The sequence below is a fragment of the Muntiacus reevesi genome, chromosome 4 (assembly GCF_963930625.1).
Source record: "Muntiacus reevesi chromosome 4, mMunRee1.1, whole genome shotgun sequence".
Classification (NCBI taxonomy): Eukaryota; Metazoa; Chordata; class Mammalia; order Artiodactyla; family Cervidae; genus Muntiacus; species Muntiacus reevesi.
In genome coordinates this window covers 159664040-159686394 of record NC_089252.1, presented here as the reverse complement: position 1 = coordinate 159686394, position 22355 = coordinate 159664040, and positions in this window count along the sequence as shown.

Sequence of the window (22355 nt, the reverse complement as noted above, 5' to 3'; positions counted from 1 at the left end):
CTTCTTTCTGAAAGGATGGAATGGTCTGTGTTTGCACTAGGGACAGCAAGGACTTGAGCAAAACCTGAGGGTGTGTGGGGAGGGCACACACCTCACACACCTGTTATACATCACCTCTCAGGGTCACAGGAGACTTCTGCCAAGGGTCCAGTAAGTGTAAAACGTTTGAAAAGCACTGATTTAGGATAACATTCTCCTTTAACAGACTAAAAACAGTAGTTCCAGGGCATTACCCCAGACGAATTAAACAGAATTTCTGAGACCTGGGAATGTGAATGGAATGTGCCTTCCAGAGTTGAAAATTGCTAGTCACTCTTCTTTGTGATAGATAGATATACCAAGCATTTAGGAACCTTCCCAGGAGGCAGAGAGGTTTAAGAGCATCATGATCTGGGTTTCCGTGCTTGTTCTGACACTCATTGGTTGTGTCGACTCATTGTGCCTTAGTTTCCTAGTCTGTAAGATTGTACTTACCTAAATTGTACAGTTACCTAAATTGTACTTACCTAAATAACTGGGAGATGTCTATTAAGTAAATAACTTAGTTTAATTCATAAATCTTTAAGCAAAATTTCTAAGAGTTGGAAAATCTTATGATGATGTTGAGTTGCTGAGCGGACTCAAAAAAACTATGCAGCAGTTACTCTTCTGTTATTTCTACTATATGACTTTAAGAAGTTCTTTGTCATTCATTTGTCAGAGGCCTGAAAGGAAGTGGAATAGGGTTGAGGAGATTAAATTTAGGCAAAATTACTGTAAAGAATGGGAAAGGGAACTGTCAAGGAACAAAATGAACGATTTCTGATCTGATGTTAAAAATCTTATATTCATTACAGAAGCAAGTGGCAGTTATGTGATTTCTTTTAGTGGTGATGTGGCTGGAGACTGGAGAAGATATGGCTTGGTCCATACTGGGATGGAGATTGTCAGGGTTCTTATTCCAGATAAACAAAGGAGTGAGGTATAGTTGAAATTGCTGTGCTTGGGGTTCACAGTAGGTAGGAAGAGAAGCAAATTCAGGAGAAAGTCAATCAGATAAAGGAGGTTTGAGGGCTGAAGGGCCACAACCTAGCCACTCAGAGTGTGGTCCAGACAACACTGACATCACCCAGGAGTTTGCTGGAAATGCAGAATCCTTTGTTTAACTCCAAATCTACTGAATCAGAAGATACATTTTAGTAAGATTTCCAGATGATCCCTATGTACATTCAAATTTTATTTGCAATGGTCTACAGGTCAAAAAGGCTTAGTGTTAGAGTGTGAAAGATATGGAGGTATATAAGGTTGGCATAAAAGACTAAAACACTGCAGTTAAGACTTCAGAGGTGATCTTTCTAAGCACAACACCACTATAGGAAAACCATAATAAGGCAGATAATTTAACATCATAAAAATGTATTCATTTTATTCAGGAAATCTCAAAGGTTACCAAAAAAATTTGCAAACTGGAAGAATTCATAGCCCTTACAAAATCAAGAATGGGCAAGGACATTAATAGGTAGTTCACCAAAGCAGTAATACAAATGATCAATAAACATAGTAAAAGCTACTAACCTGCTTAGCAATCAAAGAATTACACATTAGAAGGGCAAAGCAATACTTTGTTTTGCTTATCACCAAGAAAGATTAAAAAATTGATAGTACCTAGAAATGGACAGGATCTGGGAAAATGACATTCCTGATGTTTTAATGGTATTATGAATTGCTACAATATTTCTGGAAGAAAATCTGGGGAATGGACATCAAAATTTAAAATATGCTCTTCCTTGATAAAAACTTAAGCTATAGAAGTAGTTTGGAGAAGTGCTAAGTTTATATGTTAGGATATTTATAAGCACCACTGTTTTTTAACTTTTTACTTTGTATTGGGGTATAGCCGATTGACAATGTTGTGATAATTTCACAAGGAAGGGACTCACCCATACATATATCCATTCTTCCCAGACTCCCCTCCCATCCAGGCTGATGATCGAGTGAAGTTTCATGAAAGCACCTGTTTCCAGTTGTGACAAAGTAGATAAACAAACAATAGCAGGTTGATTATATCAGTGGTTCTCAACTGGGGGTTAATACTGGTCACAGGTGACATTTGGGAATAGGTGTGAGATAGTTTTGATTGATTTGGGGTGGGGGAGGAAGACAGTTCTATTGGCATCTAGTGGGTGAAGGGCAGGAATGCTGCTAAATATTCTTCAGTGACAACACAGCCTCCCACAGCAAAGGGTTTACCAGCCCCAAATTCTGGTGTTGAGATTGAGACATCTTGGGTTAGATGAAGAATATTAGAGCCTTCAGTTCAGTTCAGTCGCTCAGTCCTGTCCAGCTCTTTGCAACCCCGTGGATTGCAGCACGCCAGGCCTCCCTGTCCATCACCAACTCCCAGAGCTTGCTCAAATTCATGTCTATCGAGTCAGTGATGCCATCCAACCATCTCATCCTCTGTCGTCCCCTTCTCCTCCTGCCTTCAATCTTTCCCAGAATCAGGGTCCTTTCCAGTGAGTCAGTTCTTCACGTGAGATGGCCAAAATATTGGAGTTTCAGCTTCAGTATCAGTCCTTCTGATGTCAGGACTGATTTCCTTGAGGATGGACTGGTTTGATCTCCTTGAAGCCTTACAATAAATTATTTTTCAGTCATATTAATGATGATGTGGGTCTGCATTTATTGGTTTGGAAAGATAAGTCATTGAGTGGCAAAAAGCAGATTGTAAAAGTAAATGAATAGTCAGTTCCCACTTTGGAAAGCAAACAAGCAAAACCTTTCCTAGCAAATGTTTAAAGGGTTACAAACTGCGGAGTGGTAAGCTTTGAGTTGCAAGGTTCTGAGTTTTCTTTTAAAATCTTTCTCTATTTTCTGAAAACAATTTGCAGTTACACATGTGTTACTTCTTTTCATCAGAAAAACAATGAAGGCATTTTCACCTGAAAGAGCAAAAAGCACAGAAGTGTCAGAGATAAACAATTCTCAATGAAGACAAGATCTAAAATTTCTTTGGAGTGAATCACAGAAGCAAAGAAAGACATTGGAAATGGGATATTAAGGAATTTTAAAAGCTTGGGAAGCACGTGGATGATTCTGTTGTGGGACTCTGAAATTCCCTAAGATAGTGGCAGGAATTAGAGCAGAAGGGAAGACTATTTTTTTTGTCGCTGGTTAGTCACTAGGTTGTGTCCAACTCTTTTGCAACCCGATTGACTATAGCCCACTAGTCTCCTATGTCCATGAGATTTCCTGGGGAAGAATACTGGACTGGGTTATCATTTCCTTCTCCAGGGGATCTTGCCCATCCAGGGATGGAACCCCTGCCTCCTGCATTGGCAGGTGTATTCTTTATCACTAAGCCTCCAGGGAAGCCTGGTGACTAGTGACTATAGTCAGGGGCTAAATACCACACTGACAGTCAACAAGAATGGGAAGACCAGTGAAACTAGACTTTGTGACCTTCAATCTTGCTTTTTCCTTCTTTCAAAAGTGTCACAAGAAAATATGAACAAGGTAAAAGAAATATTTAAAATCTACAAATTCCACTTACACAGTAACAACCATTCTGAAAATAAATTTAGGCATTAAGTAGTCCCTTAATGCTTCACACTTGCTTCTGATATTTTACCCTTATGCACAGTAAATGGTCTTAGAACTAAATTTTTGAGCACATTATTATTTCTTTAGGATCAATTCTTAGACATGCAGTTTTAAATATTTGGCCAAACTGTATTCTGATAAAATGTCAAAAGTATGATTTCAAAATGTTCAAAAAATTCTCACACAGAGTAAAAATAGAGAGTAAACACAGGTCAAGTTTTTATTTAAAAAAATAATTTTATTTACTTATTTATTCTTGGCGGTGCTGGGTCTTCTTTGCTACGTGGGCTGTTCTCTAGTTGCAGTGCAGGGCCTTCTTACCTCGGTGGCTTCTTCTGTTACGGAGCACGCGCTCCAGGCACTCAGGGTCAGTAGTCGTGGCTCCCAGGCCTAGTATGTTTCACAGCATGTGGGATCCTCCCAGACCAGGGATAGGACCTGTGTCTCCTGCCTTGGCGGGTGGACTCTTCAGCACTGAGCCACCAGGGAAGCCCTAGGTCAAGTTTTTCTTTTAGCTTCTTATTGAAGAAGTCAGCAGGAAACAAAGCTGGTTCAAAGAAAGATATGGGAAGTAATGTTTTATATATATCAGTGTAAGAAAAAAAGAACATTGAAACCATTCTAAATTATTGCTAGATATAAATCTGATTAATGTCCTGCAGAGCAATAAACTATAACCTTTGGTGCTATGTTCTCTACAGAGTGGGAATCATTTTCATCTATAAAGGACAAAAATTATTTGTATCTCTCTTAGACAAAAGAATTAGCTCTGGGACTTCCCTGGTGGTCCAGTGGTAAAGAATCCACCTGCTAATCCTGGGGACATGGGTTCAGTCCCTGGTCTGGGAAGATGCCACATGTCTTGGGACAACTAAGCCTGTGGACCACAACTACTGAAGCCCTCTCGCCCTAGAGCCCATGTTCCACAACAAAAGAAGCCACTGCAATAGCAGCCCACTCACCAAAACTAGAGAGTAACGCCTGCTCACCACAACTAGAGAGAGCCCATGCACAGCAAGAAGGACCCAGTGCAACGAAAAATAAATAAATTGTGCTTAGTCACCCAGTCGTGTCCAACTCTTTGCAACCCCACGGACTGTAGCCTGCCAGGTTCCTCTGTCCATGGGCATTCTCTAGGCAAGAATACTGGAGTGGGTTGCCATGCCCTCCTTACATTAAAAAAATTAGCATCTTAAGTTTGGCTGATTGTGACACAAAGAATGGCTTCTGTTTTCTGTATTTATTCATGCACCAGAAATAGTGAATATTATTATATAAAGACTATAAAAGTTTTCATAAGCCTTTATATTTTGAACTCTTTATTTAAACATTGTTGGAAAATGTGGCATAAACCTCGTGTCATTATTTAATAAATTGTAGTAATACAAAAAAAAAATTAGCATCTTACCAATTTTCTACAAGTTAACATTTAAATTTCTTTTTTATTAAAGACAAGTTTGGGCCTATATCTATTAAAGAAATTTATAAATAACTAATAACCTTCTAAAAACAGAAAGTACCAGGCCCAAATGGATCACTGGTGAATTCTACCAAATATTTAAGGAAGAATTCTTACTAATTTGCCATAATTTCTTTTAGAGTATAAAAGCAAAGGGAATACTTCATAACTTATTCTATGATGCCAGCATTAAAATTAGACAAATATATTGCAAGAAGAGAAAACTACAGATTGTTATCTCTCATGAACATGGATGCAAAAGTCCTCAACAAAACATTAGCAGGTTGAATCCCAAAAAAGTATAAAAATAATTATATATCATGTCCAAGTTGGATTTATGCCAGCTAAACAAGGCTGGTTCAACGTTTGAAAATTGAATAAGGTAACCTATTACGTCAATAGACTAATAAAAAAAATACCACATGATCATATCAATAGATGCAGAAAAAGCATTTGACAAAACCCAAACCTCATTCTTGATTAAAAACTTTCAGCAAACTAGAAATAGAAGACAACATTCTTAAATGGATAGAGATTATCTACAAAAAACCTACAGCTAACATCAGAGTTAATGATGAGAGATGTAAAGTTTTTCCTCTAAAATCAGGAACAAAGCAGGGATGTCCCCTCTGGCCACTTTTTAAAAAATATCTTACTGACTGTCCTTGCTAATGAAATCAGCCCCCCCCCCCCAAAAAAGGATATAAAATAAACACAGTTGGGAAGGAAGATATAAAACTGTCTTTGTTACACAAGTGACATGATTATCTGTGTAGAAAATCTGAAAAAATTGACAAAACAAATATAAACAAAAACATCTCCTGAAACTAACAAGTGATTGTTGCAAGGTTGCAGGTAGCAAGGTTAATATATAAAAATCAAATGCTTTCCTACATACTAAGAACAAGTAGAATTTAAAATTTAAAACATAATACCATTATGGCAACCCACCCCAGTATTCTTGCCTGGAGAATTCCATGGATAGAGGAGCCTGGCAGGCTACAGTCCATGGGGTCACAAGAATCAGACATGACTTAGCAACTAAACCACCACCACTATTTACACTAGCATCCCCCCAAAAGAAATACTTAGGTATATATATAACAAAATATGTATAGGATCTATATGAAGAAAAATACAAAACTCTGATGAACAAAATCAAAGAACTAAATAAATGGAGAGAGATTCTGGGTCCATGTACAGAAAGACTCAATATTGTCAGGATGTTGGTTTTTCCTAACTTGATCTGTAGATTCAGTGCAATATCAATTAAAGTCCCAGCAAGTATTTTGTAGATATCAACACACTGAGGCTAAAGTAAATTTGAGGAGGCATAAGGAAGGACCAACACAATTAATTAAAGGAGAATAGCAAAGCTGGACTAACACAGTCCACCTTCGAGACTTACTATAAAGCTACATTAATCAAGACAGTGAGGTACTGGTGAAAGAGGAAACAAATAGATCACTGTCAGTAACCTCCTGTAACTGACTCTTCCCACCCTCAGCATCTTTTGTCTGTAACTGAGGATGGTTTTCAAGATGAGGCTTCAGCCATTTGGCAAGTAGCTCAGTTTCTGTGGTCTCTTCCACATATACACATCATTAAACTTTGGTTTGATTTCCTCCTGTTAATCTGTCTCACGTCAATTTAATTTTTAGACCAGCCAGAATAATCTAGGGCTTGCCCTTATGGCTCAGCAGTAGAGTTCTCCTGCAATGGGGGAAACACAGGAGATGTGGATTTCATCATTGGGTCAGGAAGATCCCCTGGAGGAGGAGATGGCAACCCACTCCATTATTCTTGCCTGGGAAATCCCACGGATAGAGGAGCCTGATAGGCTATAGTCTATGGGGGTGTAAAGAGTCAGACACGACTGAGCAGCTAAACACAGAATAATAAGATAGAAGGACAGAGGAAAATTTCTTCCTCCCCAACACAACACCAAAGACATGAATCATGAAAAGAAAAATTGATAAGCTTAACTTCATTAAAATTAAAGACTTCTGCTCTGCAAAATGACAATATCAAGAGAGCTAAAAGACAAGCCACAGACTGGGAAAAATTATTTGCAAAAGACACATCTGATAAAGCAGTGTTATATAAAAATATACAAGGAACTTTTAAAACAATAAGAAAATAAACAACCCGATTTTAAAATGCACCAACGATCTTAACAGATGCTTTGCAAGAGAAGGGATGTAGATGGCAAATAAGCATATTAAGAGATGCTTCACATCATAAGTCATCATGGAAATATAAATTAAAACAATATTGAGATATCATTACACACTTGTCAGAGTGGGCAAAATCAGGATCACCAATAATACTAAATTCTGATGAGGTTGTGAACACTCATACATAGCTGGTGGGAGCGCAAAATGGTACAGTCCCTTTAGAAGACAGTTTGGTGTTTTCTTACAAAACTTAATATATTCTTACCATACAATTCAGCAATCTTGCTCCTTGGTATTTACCCAAATGAGTCGAAAACTTATGGCCTCACAAAAAAACTGCACAAAGATGTTTATAGCAGCTTTATTTATAACTGTCAAAACTTGGAAGCAACAAAGATGTCCTTCAGTAAGTGAATGGATAGACCATTGTGCATTTAGACAGTGGAATATTATTCAGTGCTAAAAAGAAATGAACTATCTAGCCATAAAAGACATGGATGAACTTTAAATGCATATTGCGCTAAGAGAAAGAAGGCAATCTGAAAATGCCACATAGTATATGATTCAAACTATAGGACATTCTGGAAAAGGCCGAACTATGGAGACAGTGAAAAGATCAGTGGTTGCAATGGTAGGGTTTGGAGGGGTGAGGGATGAATAAACTGAGCACCTAGGATTTTAGGGCAGTAAAAATACTCTGTATGATATTATACTGATGGATATACATCCTTACACATTTGTTCAAGCCCATAGAATATACAACACCAAGAGTGAATGAACCCTTAGATAAAACTATGGATGACTGGGTGTTTATGATGTGTCAATATAAGTTCATTCTTGATAGAAAATTTACTGTTCTAGTGAATGATGCTGATACTGGAGAGGTTATACACATTTAGGGGCAGAGACTGTATGGGAAATCGCTGTACCTCCTTCTTCTTGATTTTGTTGTAAACCTAAAACTGCTCTTTAAAAAATTGTCTTTGGACTTCTCTGGTGGTCCAGCCATTAAAAATCTTTTCTGCCAATGCAGAGGACATGCATTCAATCCCTAGTCTTGGAAGATTTCCACAGGCACCAGAACTACTGAAGCCCTCATGTTCTAGAGCTTGTGCTCTGCAACAAGGGAAGCCACTGCAATAAGAAGCCTGATTACTGCAACGAAGAGTAGCCTCTGTTCGCCAGCAATTAGAGAAAGCCTGCTCACAGTGAAGAAGAACCAGCGCAACAACCCCCCACAAATTGTCTTTAAAAAAAGACTAGTTTTCTTGACATTTCACCTGTAGAATATAATAACTCATGTTAATGCCACTCAGTGACTCCACTGCCTGCTGCTTTCCATATAGCTGAGAGATGCTGGGTATTTACTGTTAGCCTGACTTCCCTCCCTCAGCCTTCTACCTACCTCCTGCAAACTAGCTCCCCCAAATCAAATCTCTATGTCTGCTTAAATTGGATCTGTTAATTCTCGGTAAAAATAAAAGAAGTGACTTTACAGTGCTGTAGGATGGAAAGATGGCTATTTTTAGTCATTGACATGAAAGTTGTCAGTGGAAAGCTAGATGGTTTCCAGTAAGGTCCAAGCTTCTGTCCTTCTCCTAGGCAACCTCAGAGTGATGTCTAAACAGTGGGACCCAGAAGTTTAAAGAACACAGCTCAACTCAAGCACTCTGTTGGAAACAAGAACTCTGTGCTGTACATTCTTTGTTGTTGTTGTTTTTGGTTTTGCTCCTTTATTTTTTGAGAACAGTACATCTTTTTTTTTTTTTTTTTTCCATGATCAAACCTTTTTCTTTATTTTTTTATTTATTTTTTTTTTTAATATTATTTTATTAGTTGGAGGCCAATCACTTTACAACATTTCAGTGGGTTTTGTCATACATTGACATGAATCAGCCATATAGTTACATGTATTCCCCATCCCGATCCCCCCTCCCACCTCCCTCCCCACCCGACTCCTCAGGGTCCTCCCAGTGCACCAGGCCCGAGCACCTGACTCATGTATCCCACCTGGGCTGGTGGTCCGTTTCACCATAGATAATATACATGCTGTTCTTTCAAAACATCCCACCCTCACGTTCTCCCCCAGAGTTCAAAAGTCTGTTCTGTATTTCTGTGTCTCTTTTTCTGTTTTGCATATAGGGTTATCGCCACCATCTATCTAAATTCCGTATATATGTGTTAGTATACTGTAATGTTCTTTATCTTTCTGACTTACTTCACTCTGTATAATGGGCTCCAGTAGCATTTCATTAGGGATGGTGATTGTGTTTCCTGTTTGCTAGGCAAGCTTCTCTTGAAATCCAAGCAAAATAGTGCTTTTATCTTGGAGGTACAGTTGTAAACATGTTGGCATTCCTTTGGGAGATTTATAAAGGATTTGTGTACACATCTGTGCTCATGATAAACTTCTGAATTCTGGAATTTTTGATAGCACACAGAGAGAAAGAGCTGAAAAATGCAAAGTCATCAAGAGCACGACATAGCTCCTGGGAGAGTTTGACAGTAGATAGCAGTGACTACAAAGGTATCCACCATTATCACACTCCCATGGTCCGCCTTCAGTGCTGCACGCATCACTGTGAGATAAACCTGCCTGCTGCTCTGCCCCACTCTCCCTTCCTCCTTTCCCTCCTTTCTCCCCTCCTTCCTTCCTTCCTCTCGTTCATTCATTCATTCTTTTATCAATTATTTATTGCTCACCCTGTGCCAGGCACTGTGCTATCTCCTAGGGAATACTACTATGAATAAGACAGGTCAAATCCCTGCCCTTATGTAGCTTACATTCTACAATTAAAATTCTCTGCTGAAGAATCTCGTATGTTCAAAGAAACCTGTGATCTTTCTTGGAAGTTGGCTTGACATTACCTTCTGTCTCTTACGTCTAATCTTTAGGGGTTTGGACCACATTCTACACTGTATAGCATGACCTTTTTGGCTTAACACTTTATCTATCTACTGACAGTGAAGCAAAATGGAAATTTAATCAAATCAAAGCTTAGACCTGACATTCCAGGGTATCCTAACACACTGACTGAGAACCACTGTCAGGAAAAATTGAAACAAATGTGGTATGTGTCTAATTTCGTTCAGGAAGATACCCCAATTACAGTGAGTTGTGCCCTCCACAGCATCTAGAGCAGTGCTCAGTATATGCTTGCTGATTTACAAGTATTACTCTAGGAAGGGTAGAGCCTCAGTATATAATTCATAATAAGCCATACAGTACATTGCTAAAAACTGTCTGTGGAGCCAGGGCTTCCCTGGTGGCTGAGTGGTAAAGAATCTGCCTGTAATGCAGGAGATGAGCCAGATCACCCAAGTTTAAGCCCTTACTCTGTCACTTACTGTTTGGCCTTGAGCATGTTACTTAGCCTGTGTTTTCACTTCTTTATAAGTGAAATGTGTACGTGTCTGGAATACTCATGGTACCAATCTTATAGGTTTGTAGGGATTTTATAGGGTTGCATATTTTAAATGAGTTGTGATATGTAAAGGACTTATAACAAACAGCATCTGGCATATTGTAAATTTTTTAAAATAAGAACTCTTCAATATATTAATATGCAGTCAACATTCAAATTTAAAAGTACACAGCTAAATGCTCATGCAACCACCATCCAGGTCAAGATACAAAATGGTTCAGTTACTTCAGAATTTTCTCTTGTACCATTTCCCAGTTACTGGGCCTTTCCTCCTTCTCCAGGGTAATAACTTAGCTTTGCAATTTTTATTAGTACAAGCAATGGCATGTTATAAATTCTTTCTAAGCCCTAAATTGGAGCTATTGTTGTCGTTGTTGTTACCACCTAGCGAAAACAAGCAAGGCAAAAGATATGAGAGACTGCTTCTGCTGCTTTTTTGTTTCTACATCCCAGCTTCTTCCAACATATTCCCAATAGTAGAATAAATCTTAATCACTCATGATAATTAACCGTTAGGAGCAACTATTAGAAGTGACTTTTTCTCTCAAAAGCATGGTCTTTGAGTGCAAAAATAATTCTCACTTTACCTGCTATACTTAATTTGGCCCAGGAAGAGAAAGCTTCCTGGGCCAAATAAGGCAAATTTCCAAAGCCAAGGCAGTAACATTTAGCAGCATTTAATTGGATCACTGGATTATATTTGCTCACTATTAAACTGTCTGCCGTAAGAGCAGATGATAAATGTACTCATGTCTATTTAGGAAACAGTATAACCACTGAATTCCATTTTCTTCTCTTGCTTTGTTTTAAATGTTGAGCAACAACTATCTTTTGGCTCCTTAATAAAAAATAAACTGTGTGTTTGAGAAAGGGGTCTCCAATTTTGTTAATATTCCATATCTGCTAAGAAAAGAAAAGGGTTTGTAGAGAAAGAAACAAAACGATGTGTATGTGCCAGAATGACAAAGTTGAGACTATTTGATTATAGTTGATACTTGTAAGTTTATCTAATTATCTACTTTTTAAATTCTCATTCCTTCTTTTTTTTATTAAATTAATTGTATTTTTTATTGGAATAACATTGCTATACAACGTTGTGTGTGTTGTAGGTCTTACTGTTGTTCAGTTGCTAGATCGTGTCCAACTCAGCGGAACCATGGACAGCAGCCTGCCAGGCTCCTCTGTCCTCCACAATCTCTTGGAGTTTGCTCAGATTCATGTCCTTTGAGTCAGAGGTGTTATCTAACCATCTCATCCTCTGCTGCCCCCTTCTCTTTTTTGCCTTCAGTCATTCCAATGAGTCGCCTCTTTGCATCAGGTGGCCAAAGAAATGGAGCCTCATGTTCAGCAACAGTCCTTCCAGTGAATATTCAGAGTTGATTTCGTTTAGGATTGACTGGTTTGATTTCTTTGCAGTCCAGGGGTAATTGTTTACTTTTCAATGATCCTTTTGAAAATAGCCCAAATCATGTCCATTCGACAATCATCTCCATGAAATCAAATTTTAAATATATTTAGACAACACCCAAAACAAATTCTCTTGTCTCCTCCTGACTGCTTAATTAATTGATTCAGTCAGTCTGTCAATAAATAATAATTGACATCTAGTAATACACTAAGTACTGTGAATACCATAGTGGAAAAGAGAAACATATCCTTCATACTAATAGAGCTCCTATTGTATTGTGTAAGCCACAGAAACCCACAAATGCTCAGTGATCGTTTTGATGTGTATCACAAAAGGAAAATGACAGGATGTTATGAGACAGACTAATGGAAGGTTCTAATCAGGTCTGGTGGGCATGAGTGAAGGTCAGAGAAGGCTTTTTCAAAATGTGTCCTTTTAACCCAAAACCTAAAGGATGGAGAAATGGAAGATTCAGACAAAGAGAATAATGTGTTTTATTTTATATACTCATGTAGTTTTTATTATATTTGTTCACACCCATTTGAATAATATTGAGATGATGAATCATTTCATTTTTTTATACATTTATATTGTCATGTTTTCTATTACCAGCACCCCCACTCTCCAAACAATTCTGATAGCTGTTGCCCATCTAAAAGGGTTTTGAACACCTAATTTCAACATAAAAGTGTGAGATAAGACAAACCTAGATAACATATGAAAAATCAGAGACATTACTTTGCCAACAAAGGTCTATCTAGTGAAAGCTATGGTTTTTCCAGTAGTCATGTATGGATGTGAGAGTTGGATCATAAAGAAAGTTCAGTGCCAAAGAATTGATACCTTTGAACCATGGTGTTGGAGAAGACTCTTGAGAGTCCCTTGACCTGCAAGGAGATCAAACCAGTCCATCCTAAAGGAAAACATTCCTGAATATTCATTGGAAGGACTGATACTGAAGCTGAAGCTCCAATACTTTGGCCACCTGATGATAAGAGCCGACTCATTTGACAAGACCCTGATGCTGGGCAATATGGAAGGCAGGAGGAGAAGGGCATGACAGAGGATGAGATGGTTGGATGGCATCACCGACTTAGACACGAGTTTGAGCAAGCTCCGGGAGTTGACGATGGACAGGGAGGCCTAACATGCTGCAGTCCATGGGGTCGCAAAGAGTCGGACACAACTGAGCGACTGAATTGAACTGTGTGAGGTTCCTCCCTACCAACAAGCAGTTCTCTGGATACAAACTGGGTCTCTTTCAATTCAATTCACTTCTGACATTATTGAAACTTAATAAAAAGAAAAACATTTAAAATGGAATGGGAAGGCCAGAAGAAGGAGCTCTCAGGCCCTACCACTCAACTTCAATTACATTACTAACAAGAGATTTACCTAGTTAGATTTACCTTCTCCAACAGGAAGAAAGCTATTACTTTAGTACCCAGCAGGAGGAAGGAAGAATTTCTCCTTGCCGGACCATGGCGCTGCCAATGAGACTTTCACAACTCAACCAATAAAAAGCCACTACTAAAAAAAAAAAAAAAGCCACTACTCTTCAAACTCCAGTTTCCACCAATGGACTCTTTGTTTATAACAGCTCCTCTGAACTCCCCCTTCTCTATAAAAGAATGGTCCTCTTCTTTGTTCTCTGGCCTTGCCTGTGATTTTCCATAGATTGTGTGTCCTGAATTGCAATTCTTTGCTGTTTATCAAAGAGACCCATTTTGTTGGTAAAATAACTGGCTGTTTTTATGGTCTTAAGTTAACACTATCTATACAGAGATAGTATCAGATTCCACAGTTTAAGCGTTCAGCTCTGCAAGACTGGTCCATCATCCTTCTACGCCCACAACACCCTTCATCAGATAATCACAGATCTAGGTTATCACTTGAGCTTCTCACCAACTGGCTATAGGTTGGAGGTTTCCACAACACCCTCCTTGGATTCAATTAATTTGCTGGAATGGCTCACAACACTCGGAGAAACATCTACTTACTGGATCACCAGTTTACTATAAAGGGATATAGCTCAGGAACAGCCAAATGGAAGAGGTGGCTAGAGCAGAGTATGTGGGAAGAACCCTGAGTGTTCATGCTCTCCAGATGAGCACTCATCCCAAATCTCCACGAACCCAGAAGCTCTTTGAGCCCGTTCCTTTTCAGTTTTATGAAGGCTTCACTACATCGGCACAATTGATTAAATCATTGGCCACTGGTAACTGATTCTTTTCCCCTCCCTGACCCAGGGGGTAGAATGGAAAGTTCCAACTCTCTAATCAAGTGGTTGGTTCTCCTGGGAACCAGCCCTGATCCTTAGGTGCAAAAGTAAAAGTGAAGTCTCTCAGTCATGTCTGACTCTTTGCGACCTCATGGACTGTAGCCTACCAGGCTCCTCCATCCATGGGATTTTTCAGGCAAGAATACTGGAGTGGGTTGCTATTTCCTTCTCCAGGAGATCTTCCCAACCCAGGGATTGAACCCAGGTTTCCCGCATTGTAGGCAGACGCTTTACCGTCTGAGCCACCAGGGAAGTCCTAGTTAGGTGCAAAAGTCATCTCAATTTTACATAAGAAGAGATATCTTTATGTTCTCAACACTTAGGACATCCTAAGCTTTTTAGGAGCTCTATGCCAGAAACTTGATGAAGACCAAATACATATTTTTTTTATTATAAATCACAATATCACAGTATCTGAAAGCAAGCTCTCAAGACCCAAAATAGAATCTAACAAACAAACAAATAAGACCCAAATCTTTAAGGGTTCTGTGCTTTTGCAAGGCTAGGCCTTTATTTAACCCCTGTTGGGGATTATCTTCAGACTATGGATGAGTCATTTCTGTTTCACCTTTCCACAATCAACAGAAAAATGGAAACTTAAGTTTTATAACTGTCCCTTTGATTTGTGCCCCTAAATAACTGAGGTTTCATTATCTATCTGTAGTAGCTGGAATATGGGTATCAGATAAATACTATCCATTTATTTTCTGGAGTTTCCCCTGGAAGTGTGAAGCTACTTGTTTCATGATCTTAAATCATTCTCTGGGGAAAAAGGAAGAGGGGTAATGAGTGGCCTTGTTCATCTGCTTTCTTCTGGAGTGAAGGTGGAGACAGCTGCTCCTAAATCGGACGAACTAAAAGAGTAGAAAATGATCTGACTCCCCAGAGGGCAATAGAGGCACATATACTAAAGTGAATAACTAGCGCATAGAATAAATAAGTGCCTGTTCTAACCCTCTAGGTTTTCACAATTCCAAATTTCGGATTGCAATGCTATGAGAACAGGTTCCTCTTTGAGTAAATCAAGCACGAACACATTCCATTCTGGAGAACATGTAGAACTGCTTTGGGAGAGCCACTCGGCCAGAAAAGCTAATGCAAGTACAGTTTGGGTGGTCCCAGAAAAACTAGACATGAAATTAGATAGCTGACCTAGGCAAGCCCACTCCTGCTTCAGAATCATGGGAAGCAATTGGCATGAAAATAATTACTAAGGGCATTAATATACTGCATGTGTGTGCTAAGTCACTTCAGGTGTTTCTGGCTCTTTGCAACCCTATGGACTGCCAGGCTCCTCTGTTCAAGTGATTCTTCAGACAAGAATACTGGAGTGGGTTGCCGTGACCGCCTCAGGGCATCTTCCCAACCCAGGGATTGAACCTGTGTATCTTAGGTCTCCTGCATCGGTAGGCCGGTTCTTTACCACTGGTGCCACCTGGGAAGCCCATACTGCATAATATTGTGCAGTATAAAGCATCACCCTCAATGGTGAAAAACTGAAAGCATTTCCTCTGAAATCAGGAACAAGACAAGGATGCCCACTCTCACCACTACTATTCAACATAGTGTTGGAAGTTTTGGCCACAGCAATCAGAGCAGAAAAAGACATAAAAGGAATCCAGATAGGAAAAGAAGAAGTGAAACTCTCGCTGTTTGCAGATGACATGATCCTCTACATAGAAAACCCTAAAGACTCGTCCAGAAAATTACTAGAGCTAATCAATGAATATAGTAAAGTCGCAGAATATAAAATTAACACACAGAAATCCCTTGCATTCCTGTATACTAACAATGAAAAAACAGAAAGAGAAATTAAGGAAACAATACCATTCACCATTGCAACAAAAAGAATAAAATACCTAGGAGTATATCTACCTAAAGAAACAAAAGACCTATACATAGAAAACTATAAAACATTGATGAAAGAAATCAAAGAGGACACAAACAGATGGAGAAACATACCGTGTTCATGGATTGGAAGAATCAATATTGTCAAAATGGCTATTCTACCCAAAGCAATCTATAGATTCAATGCAATCCCTATCAAGTTACCAACGGTATTTTTCACAGAACTAGAACAAATAATTTCACAATTTGTATGGAAAAACAAAAAACCTCGAATAGCCAAAGTAATCTTGAGAAAGAAGAATGGGACTGGAGGAATCAACCTGCCTGACTTCAGACTATACTACAAAGCCACAGTCATCAAGACAGTATGGTACTGGCACAAAGACAGAAATATAGATCAATGGAACAGAACAGAAAGCCCAGAGATAAATCCACGAACCTATGGACACCTTATCTTTGACAAAGGAGGCAAGGATATACAATGGAAAAAAGACAATCTCTTTAACAAGTGGTGCTGGGAAAACTGGTCAACCACTTGTAAAAGAATGAAACTAGATCACTTTCTAACACCATACACAAAAATAAACTCAAAATGGATTAAAGATCTAAATGTAAGACCAGAAACTATAAAACTCCTAGAGGAGAACATAGGCAAAACACTCTCCTACATAAATCACAGCAAGATCTTCTATGACCCACCTCCCAGAATATTGGAAATAAAAGCAAAAATAAACAAATGGGACCTAATGAAAATTAAAAGCTTTTGCACAACAAAGGAAACTATAAGTAAGGTGAAAAGACAGCCCTCAGATTGGGAGAAAATAATAGCAAATGAAGAAACAGACAAAGGATTAATCTCAAAAATATACAAGCAACTCCTGAAGCTCAATTCCAGAAAAATAAATGACCCAATCAAAAAATGGGCCAAATAACTAAACAGACATTTCTCCAAAGAAGACATACAGATGGCTAACAAACACATGAAAAGATGCTCAACATCACTCATTATCAGAGACATGCAAATCAAAACCACAATGAGGTACCATTACACGCCAGTCAGGATGGCTGCTATCCAAAAGTCTACAAGCAATAAATGCTGGAGACGGTGTGGAGAAAAGGGAACCCTCTTACACTGTTGGTAGGAATGCAAACTAGTACAGCCACTGTGGAGAACAGTGTGGAGATTTCTTAAAAAACTGGAAATAGAACTGCCATATGACCCAACAATCCCACTTCTGGGCATACACACTGAGGAATCCAGATCTGAAAGAGACACGTGCACCCCAATGTTCATTGCAGCACTGTTTATAATAGCCAGGACATGGAAGCAACCTAGATGCCCATCAGCAGATGAATGGATAAGGAAGCTGTGGTACATATACACCATGGAATATTACTCAGCCGTTAAAAAGAATTCATTTGAATCAGTTCTAATGAGATGGATGAAACTGGAGCCCATTATACAGAGTGAAGTAAGCCAGAAAGATAAAGAACATTACAGTATACTAACACATATATACGGAATTTAGAAAGATGGTAACGATGGCCCTGTATGCAGGGCAGAAGAAGAGACGCAGAAGTACAGAACAGACTTTTGAACTCTGTGGGAGAAGGTGAGGGTGGGATGTTTCGAAAGAACAGCATATATATTATATATATTATCTGTGGTGAAACAGACCACCAGCCCAGGTGGGAGGCATGAGTCAAGTGCTCGGGCCTGGTGGGCAGGGAAGACCCAGAGGAATCGGGTGGAGAGGGAGGTGGGATGGGGGACCGGGATGGGGAATATGTGTAACTCTATGGCTGATTCATATCAATGCATGACAAAACCCACTGAAAAATTAAAAATTAAAAAAAAAATATTGTACAGTATATTAATGTTATAAATATTGGCTTTCAGTAAATGGAAATCTTCTTTCACAACTTGCAACAGTAAAGCAACTAGGAGTGGGAGTGAGGTAAATTTACATTGTGGCAATTAACCTAAGCTGGAACCCTATTTCCCAGATCTCCTTCCCCTGCATAGTTCTGGGTTGCTATGCCACAAGAGATGTTTTGCCAAGATTTGGAAGGTGGGAGTGAAACATCTATTTTTTCTGTTCTGAGAAGATCAGGGCGGAGTCTCAGAACTGTTGCAGCTCAGCCTTCTTTATTGGGTCACCGGGTTGATGTAGAGAAGCTGGGCCCACAGCTCCTCCAGATCCTCCAAGATCTCCTCCTTCAGCTTCCAGGATCCCTGGGCCAGGTGTGTGTTTACCCCTAACAAAGGTGCTTAAGCTCATGGAAGTCTTTCTCACATGGAGGTTGGAAACTTGAAGCAGGTGGTACCAGTGTGGGTTCCAGTCTGTTCAGGAGGGTTCCAACTAGTCCCCGCAGGATCCTGTTTGTCCTTGCTCTCCCACTTCATGTCCCTCTTCCCTTCCTGACTACCTGCCTTGCAGACCGCAGGCTCCAGCACCAGACACAGAAGCAATAGCCTTAGAGAGACCATTGAACAAGGTCCAACAATTGCCCATTCAAGTCCAATCCTTAAAACAAATCCCTCACAAATCATTCTTAGTGGTGCTACTTCTCTGGCTGAACTCCAGCTGACCCAGGACTTTCAACATATAGACTGTAAAGCCTGAAAATACAATGGCACCACTTCTAACTGTGTGATCTTGGGCAACTTAATCTCTCTGAGCCTCACTTTCCCCATCTGTTAAATGGGAACACTAGTTCTCGCCTTCTAAGACTGTCACAAGATAATAAATGAAAATCACTTATCAGTGTCTAGCCTTCAACAACATCCAACAATTTTTTTGTGTGTGGCAGGAGGAGAAGGCTGCCAAGTTTGGGGAATACAATGGAGAATAGACAAGCTAGTCCCTGCTTTGACCTTGCTTGGAGTTCCGCAGGGGATACAGACAAGTTTGGAATAATTATTAAGTATAGTGGGATATGTATTACTACAAGGGGAGGAAAGAGGAGGATGGGAGAACTGACTTATAACTGGTGGTGGGCAGGGGTGGGGTACATCCAGGAAGGATACCCAGAGGAGGTGGCATCTAAACTGAGACCTGAAGGCAGTTAGAAGCCCGTGAGCCATCTAAGAAGAGGGCACGGTGTGAGCAAACCTAAGAGGTAAATATCAGAGTTGTTCAGTCGCTAAGTTGGTCCGACTCTTTGCAACCCACGGGCTGCAGCACACCAGGCTCCCCCGTCCTTCACTTTCTCCTGGAGTTTGCTCAAACTCATGTCTGCTGAGTCGGTGATGCCATCCAACCAGAGTCTGATAATTGTTATCACCATCAGAGTTCATATTGCATATGCTGAACGTTGGCCCTCCTGACCTTTGCCACCAGTGGACTTCGTGTCCAGAGCAGAGAAGAGGGATGGGGAGTGGGAGGCAGGCAGTACCCGGGAGAGTGGGACCCCACCAGGAACCAGGAGGCCCATTCAGAAGCCAGCTGGTCTGGCGGTGAGAGTGCCCCTAGACCGGGAGTGAAATATTGTACAATTAAAAGCAATGTTAGGACTGCGTTCTAGCAAATGTTGAGTTTTTTGAAATTGGGATAGCTGATATACAATATTATATTAGTTTCAGATATACTAAATGATGATCTGAAATTTGTATACATTATGAAATGATCACCATGATAAGTCTAGTAACCAATTGTCCCCATACAAAGTTAGAACAATACTATTGGCCATGTTCCTTATGCTGTATATTAACTCCCTGTGACTTATATGTTATCCCTGGAGAAGGGCATGGCAACCCACTCCAGTATTCTTGCCTGAAGAATCCTATAGACAAAGGAGCCCGGCAGGCTGCAGTCCATAGTGTTGCACAGAGTCGGCCACAACTGAAGTGACTTAGCATGAACGCATGGCTTCAATATTATATAACTGGAAGTTTGTATCTCTTATCCCCTTTCACCTATTTTGCCCACTTCCCCACCCCGCTCCCTTCTAAGCAATCAGCATTTGTTCTCTGTATCTATAAGTCTGTGTTCATTTTGTTTTGTTTGCTTGTTTCTTTGGTTTTTTAAGTTCAACCTATAAGTGAAATTATGGAAAATTTGTCTTTCTCTGTTTGACGTATTTCACTTGGCATAATACCCTGTAGATTCATCCGTGTTGTTGCAAATGTGACTTTTTTTATATAACAAGAGGGAAAGAAAGAAGGGCAGAAAAAAGGAACAAGACACAATGAGTTACATCACGTGAAGGCCACGGGAGAACCACATGAGGAGAGAGAAGAAGTTGGAGTCTGGGAGTGGTGCTGGCTGATTTGGGCTTTTATCTTGTCTCTCCTAGACCTATGTGCCTGCTTATTGTCGTTGCATTGGAGGTGATTGGCCGTGGGGGACAGAGAACTTCACATCCAGATCATCAAGAACGTGTACCTTCTTGACGTGTTAGTTCAGTTCGGTTCAGTCGCTCAGTCATGTCAGACTCTTTGCGACCTCATGGACTACAGCACACCAGGCTTCCCTATCCATCACCAACTCCTAGAGCTTGCTCCAACTCATGTCCATCAAGTCAGTGATGCCATCCAACCATCTCATCATCTGTTGTCCCCTTCTCCTCCTGCCCTAAGTCTTTCCCAGCAGCAGGATCTTTTCCAATGAGTCAGTTCTTTGCATCAGGTGGCCAAAGTATTGGAGCTTCAGCTTCAGCATCAGTCCTTCCAATGAATATTCAGGATTGATTTCCATTAGGATGGACTGGTTTGATCTCCTTGCAGTTCAAGGGACTTTCAAGAGTCTTCTCCAACACCACTCACTAAAGATTATTTCTGGGGGCAAATCCTGTATTATTTTAAAATGTATCCAGACTTCCTTGGTGGTCCAGTGGTCAGAACTCTGTTTCCAATGCAGGGGGCATGAGTTCCATCCCTGGTTGGAGAACTAAGATTCTGTATGCCATATGGCACACCCAAAAGGAAAAAGAAAAGAACATTAAGGGGAAAAAATGATTTTAAAAAAATGTATCCAACAGACATATTATGGGACAGAATGCAAACATCACTGTTTTGGTTTTAGGATGAAAATTAGCCTTCAAAGAAATGTCATCTTTGAAAAGAGCTTTTTCTTGTTCTTTCCTCAGATCCCTCAGACCCAGGTCAGTGAGTCTTCCAAGGCTCCTTTTTTCTGATGTTGGGAGGACTTGGGAGGAGAGAAAACTTGACCAGAAACTGGTCAAGAAGTAAGTTTAAGGTCCAGGTGAGAGTCAGGCCTGAACTTGCTTTTCACTGAAAGCTACTTCTTGCCAGTTCCCATCTCCAGGCGGGGCTACACAATTTGTGGGGCCCAGGGCAATGTGGAGATGTGAGGTTCCATGTTCAAAAATCATTAAGAATTTTGAGACATGGTCTCAGATGGTCTCACTGGTGCAGGTCTCACAGTCCTAAAGCTCTCTCTGCCCCCTCCTCTCCCCTCTTTCAAACTCACACCTGGGACATTTCTGAGCTGGAGCACGGGCTGGAGAGAGGGAAGAGAGATGTTTCCCCAGTTTGTCCTATTTGCAGTCTTTTCACGCCTTCTCCAAGTTGTTGGGAGAAGGATGGACCGGGCAATATTCCACCGAGGCTGCATCTTGTCAGTGAGTCCTGCAGGGGTCCTGAGGTCTGTCTGCTTCCCCACGAGAGCACGGAGGGTGGAAACCCATTTGTGGCTGACCTTATACATCTGTGCTGTGCTCACAGGAGGGTCAAAAGAAAGAGCTCTGCTCCCTGTGTTACCTGAGGTTGGACAACTGATTATCTCTTCATCCAAAATTTACAGGTGATCTAACCCAAACTACTATTTCTCAAGAAGATACAGTCAGGCCAAGAAGGTACATATAAGCTCCTAGAAAACAGCTTTTTCTACAAGTTATTATTGTGGGACCCAGCTTAGGATATTGATGCAAATTGTCCTTCAGAATATCTGACTTGATGTTAGACAAAAAACTCAAAACAGTACATGTCACACGATTGGGTAATAAAGAGCCTTTTCCAACATGTCTGTATTTTCTCTTTTCTTTTCTCTTTATAGGATCTCCTTTTGCAGTTAAAAATCTTACAGAAGCAATTCTTTCTTGTTACCTGGAAGAAAAAGCCTGGAATATCCTTCCTTCTAATTCTATTTGTTAATCTAGCCTTCAAGGCCTATTTCAGAAGTCACAATCTTTTCAAGAATTTTTCCAGGCA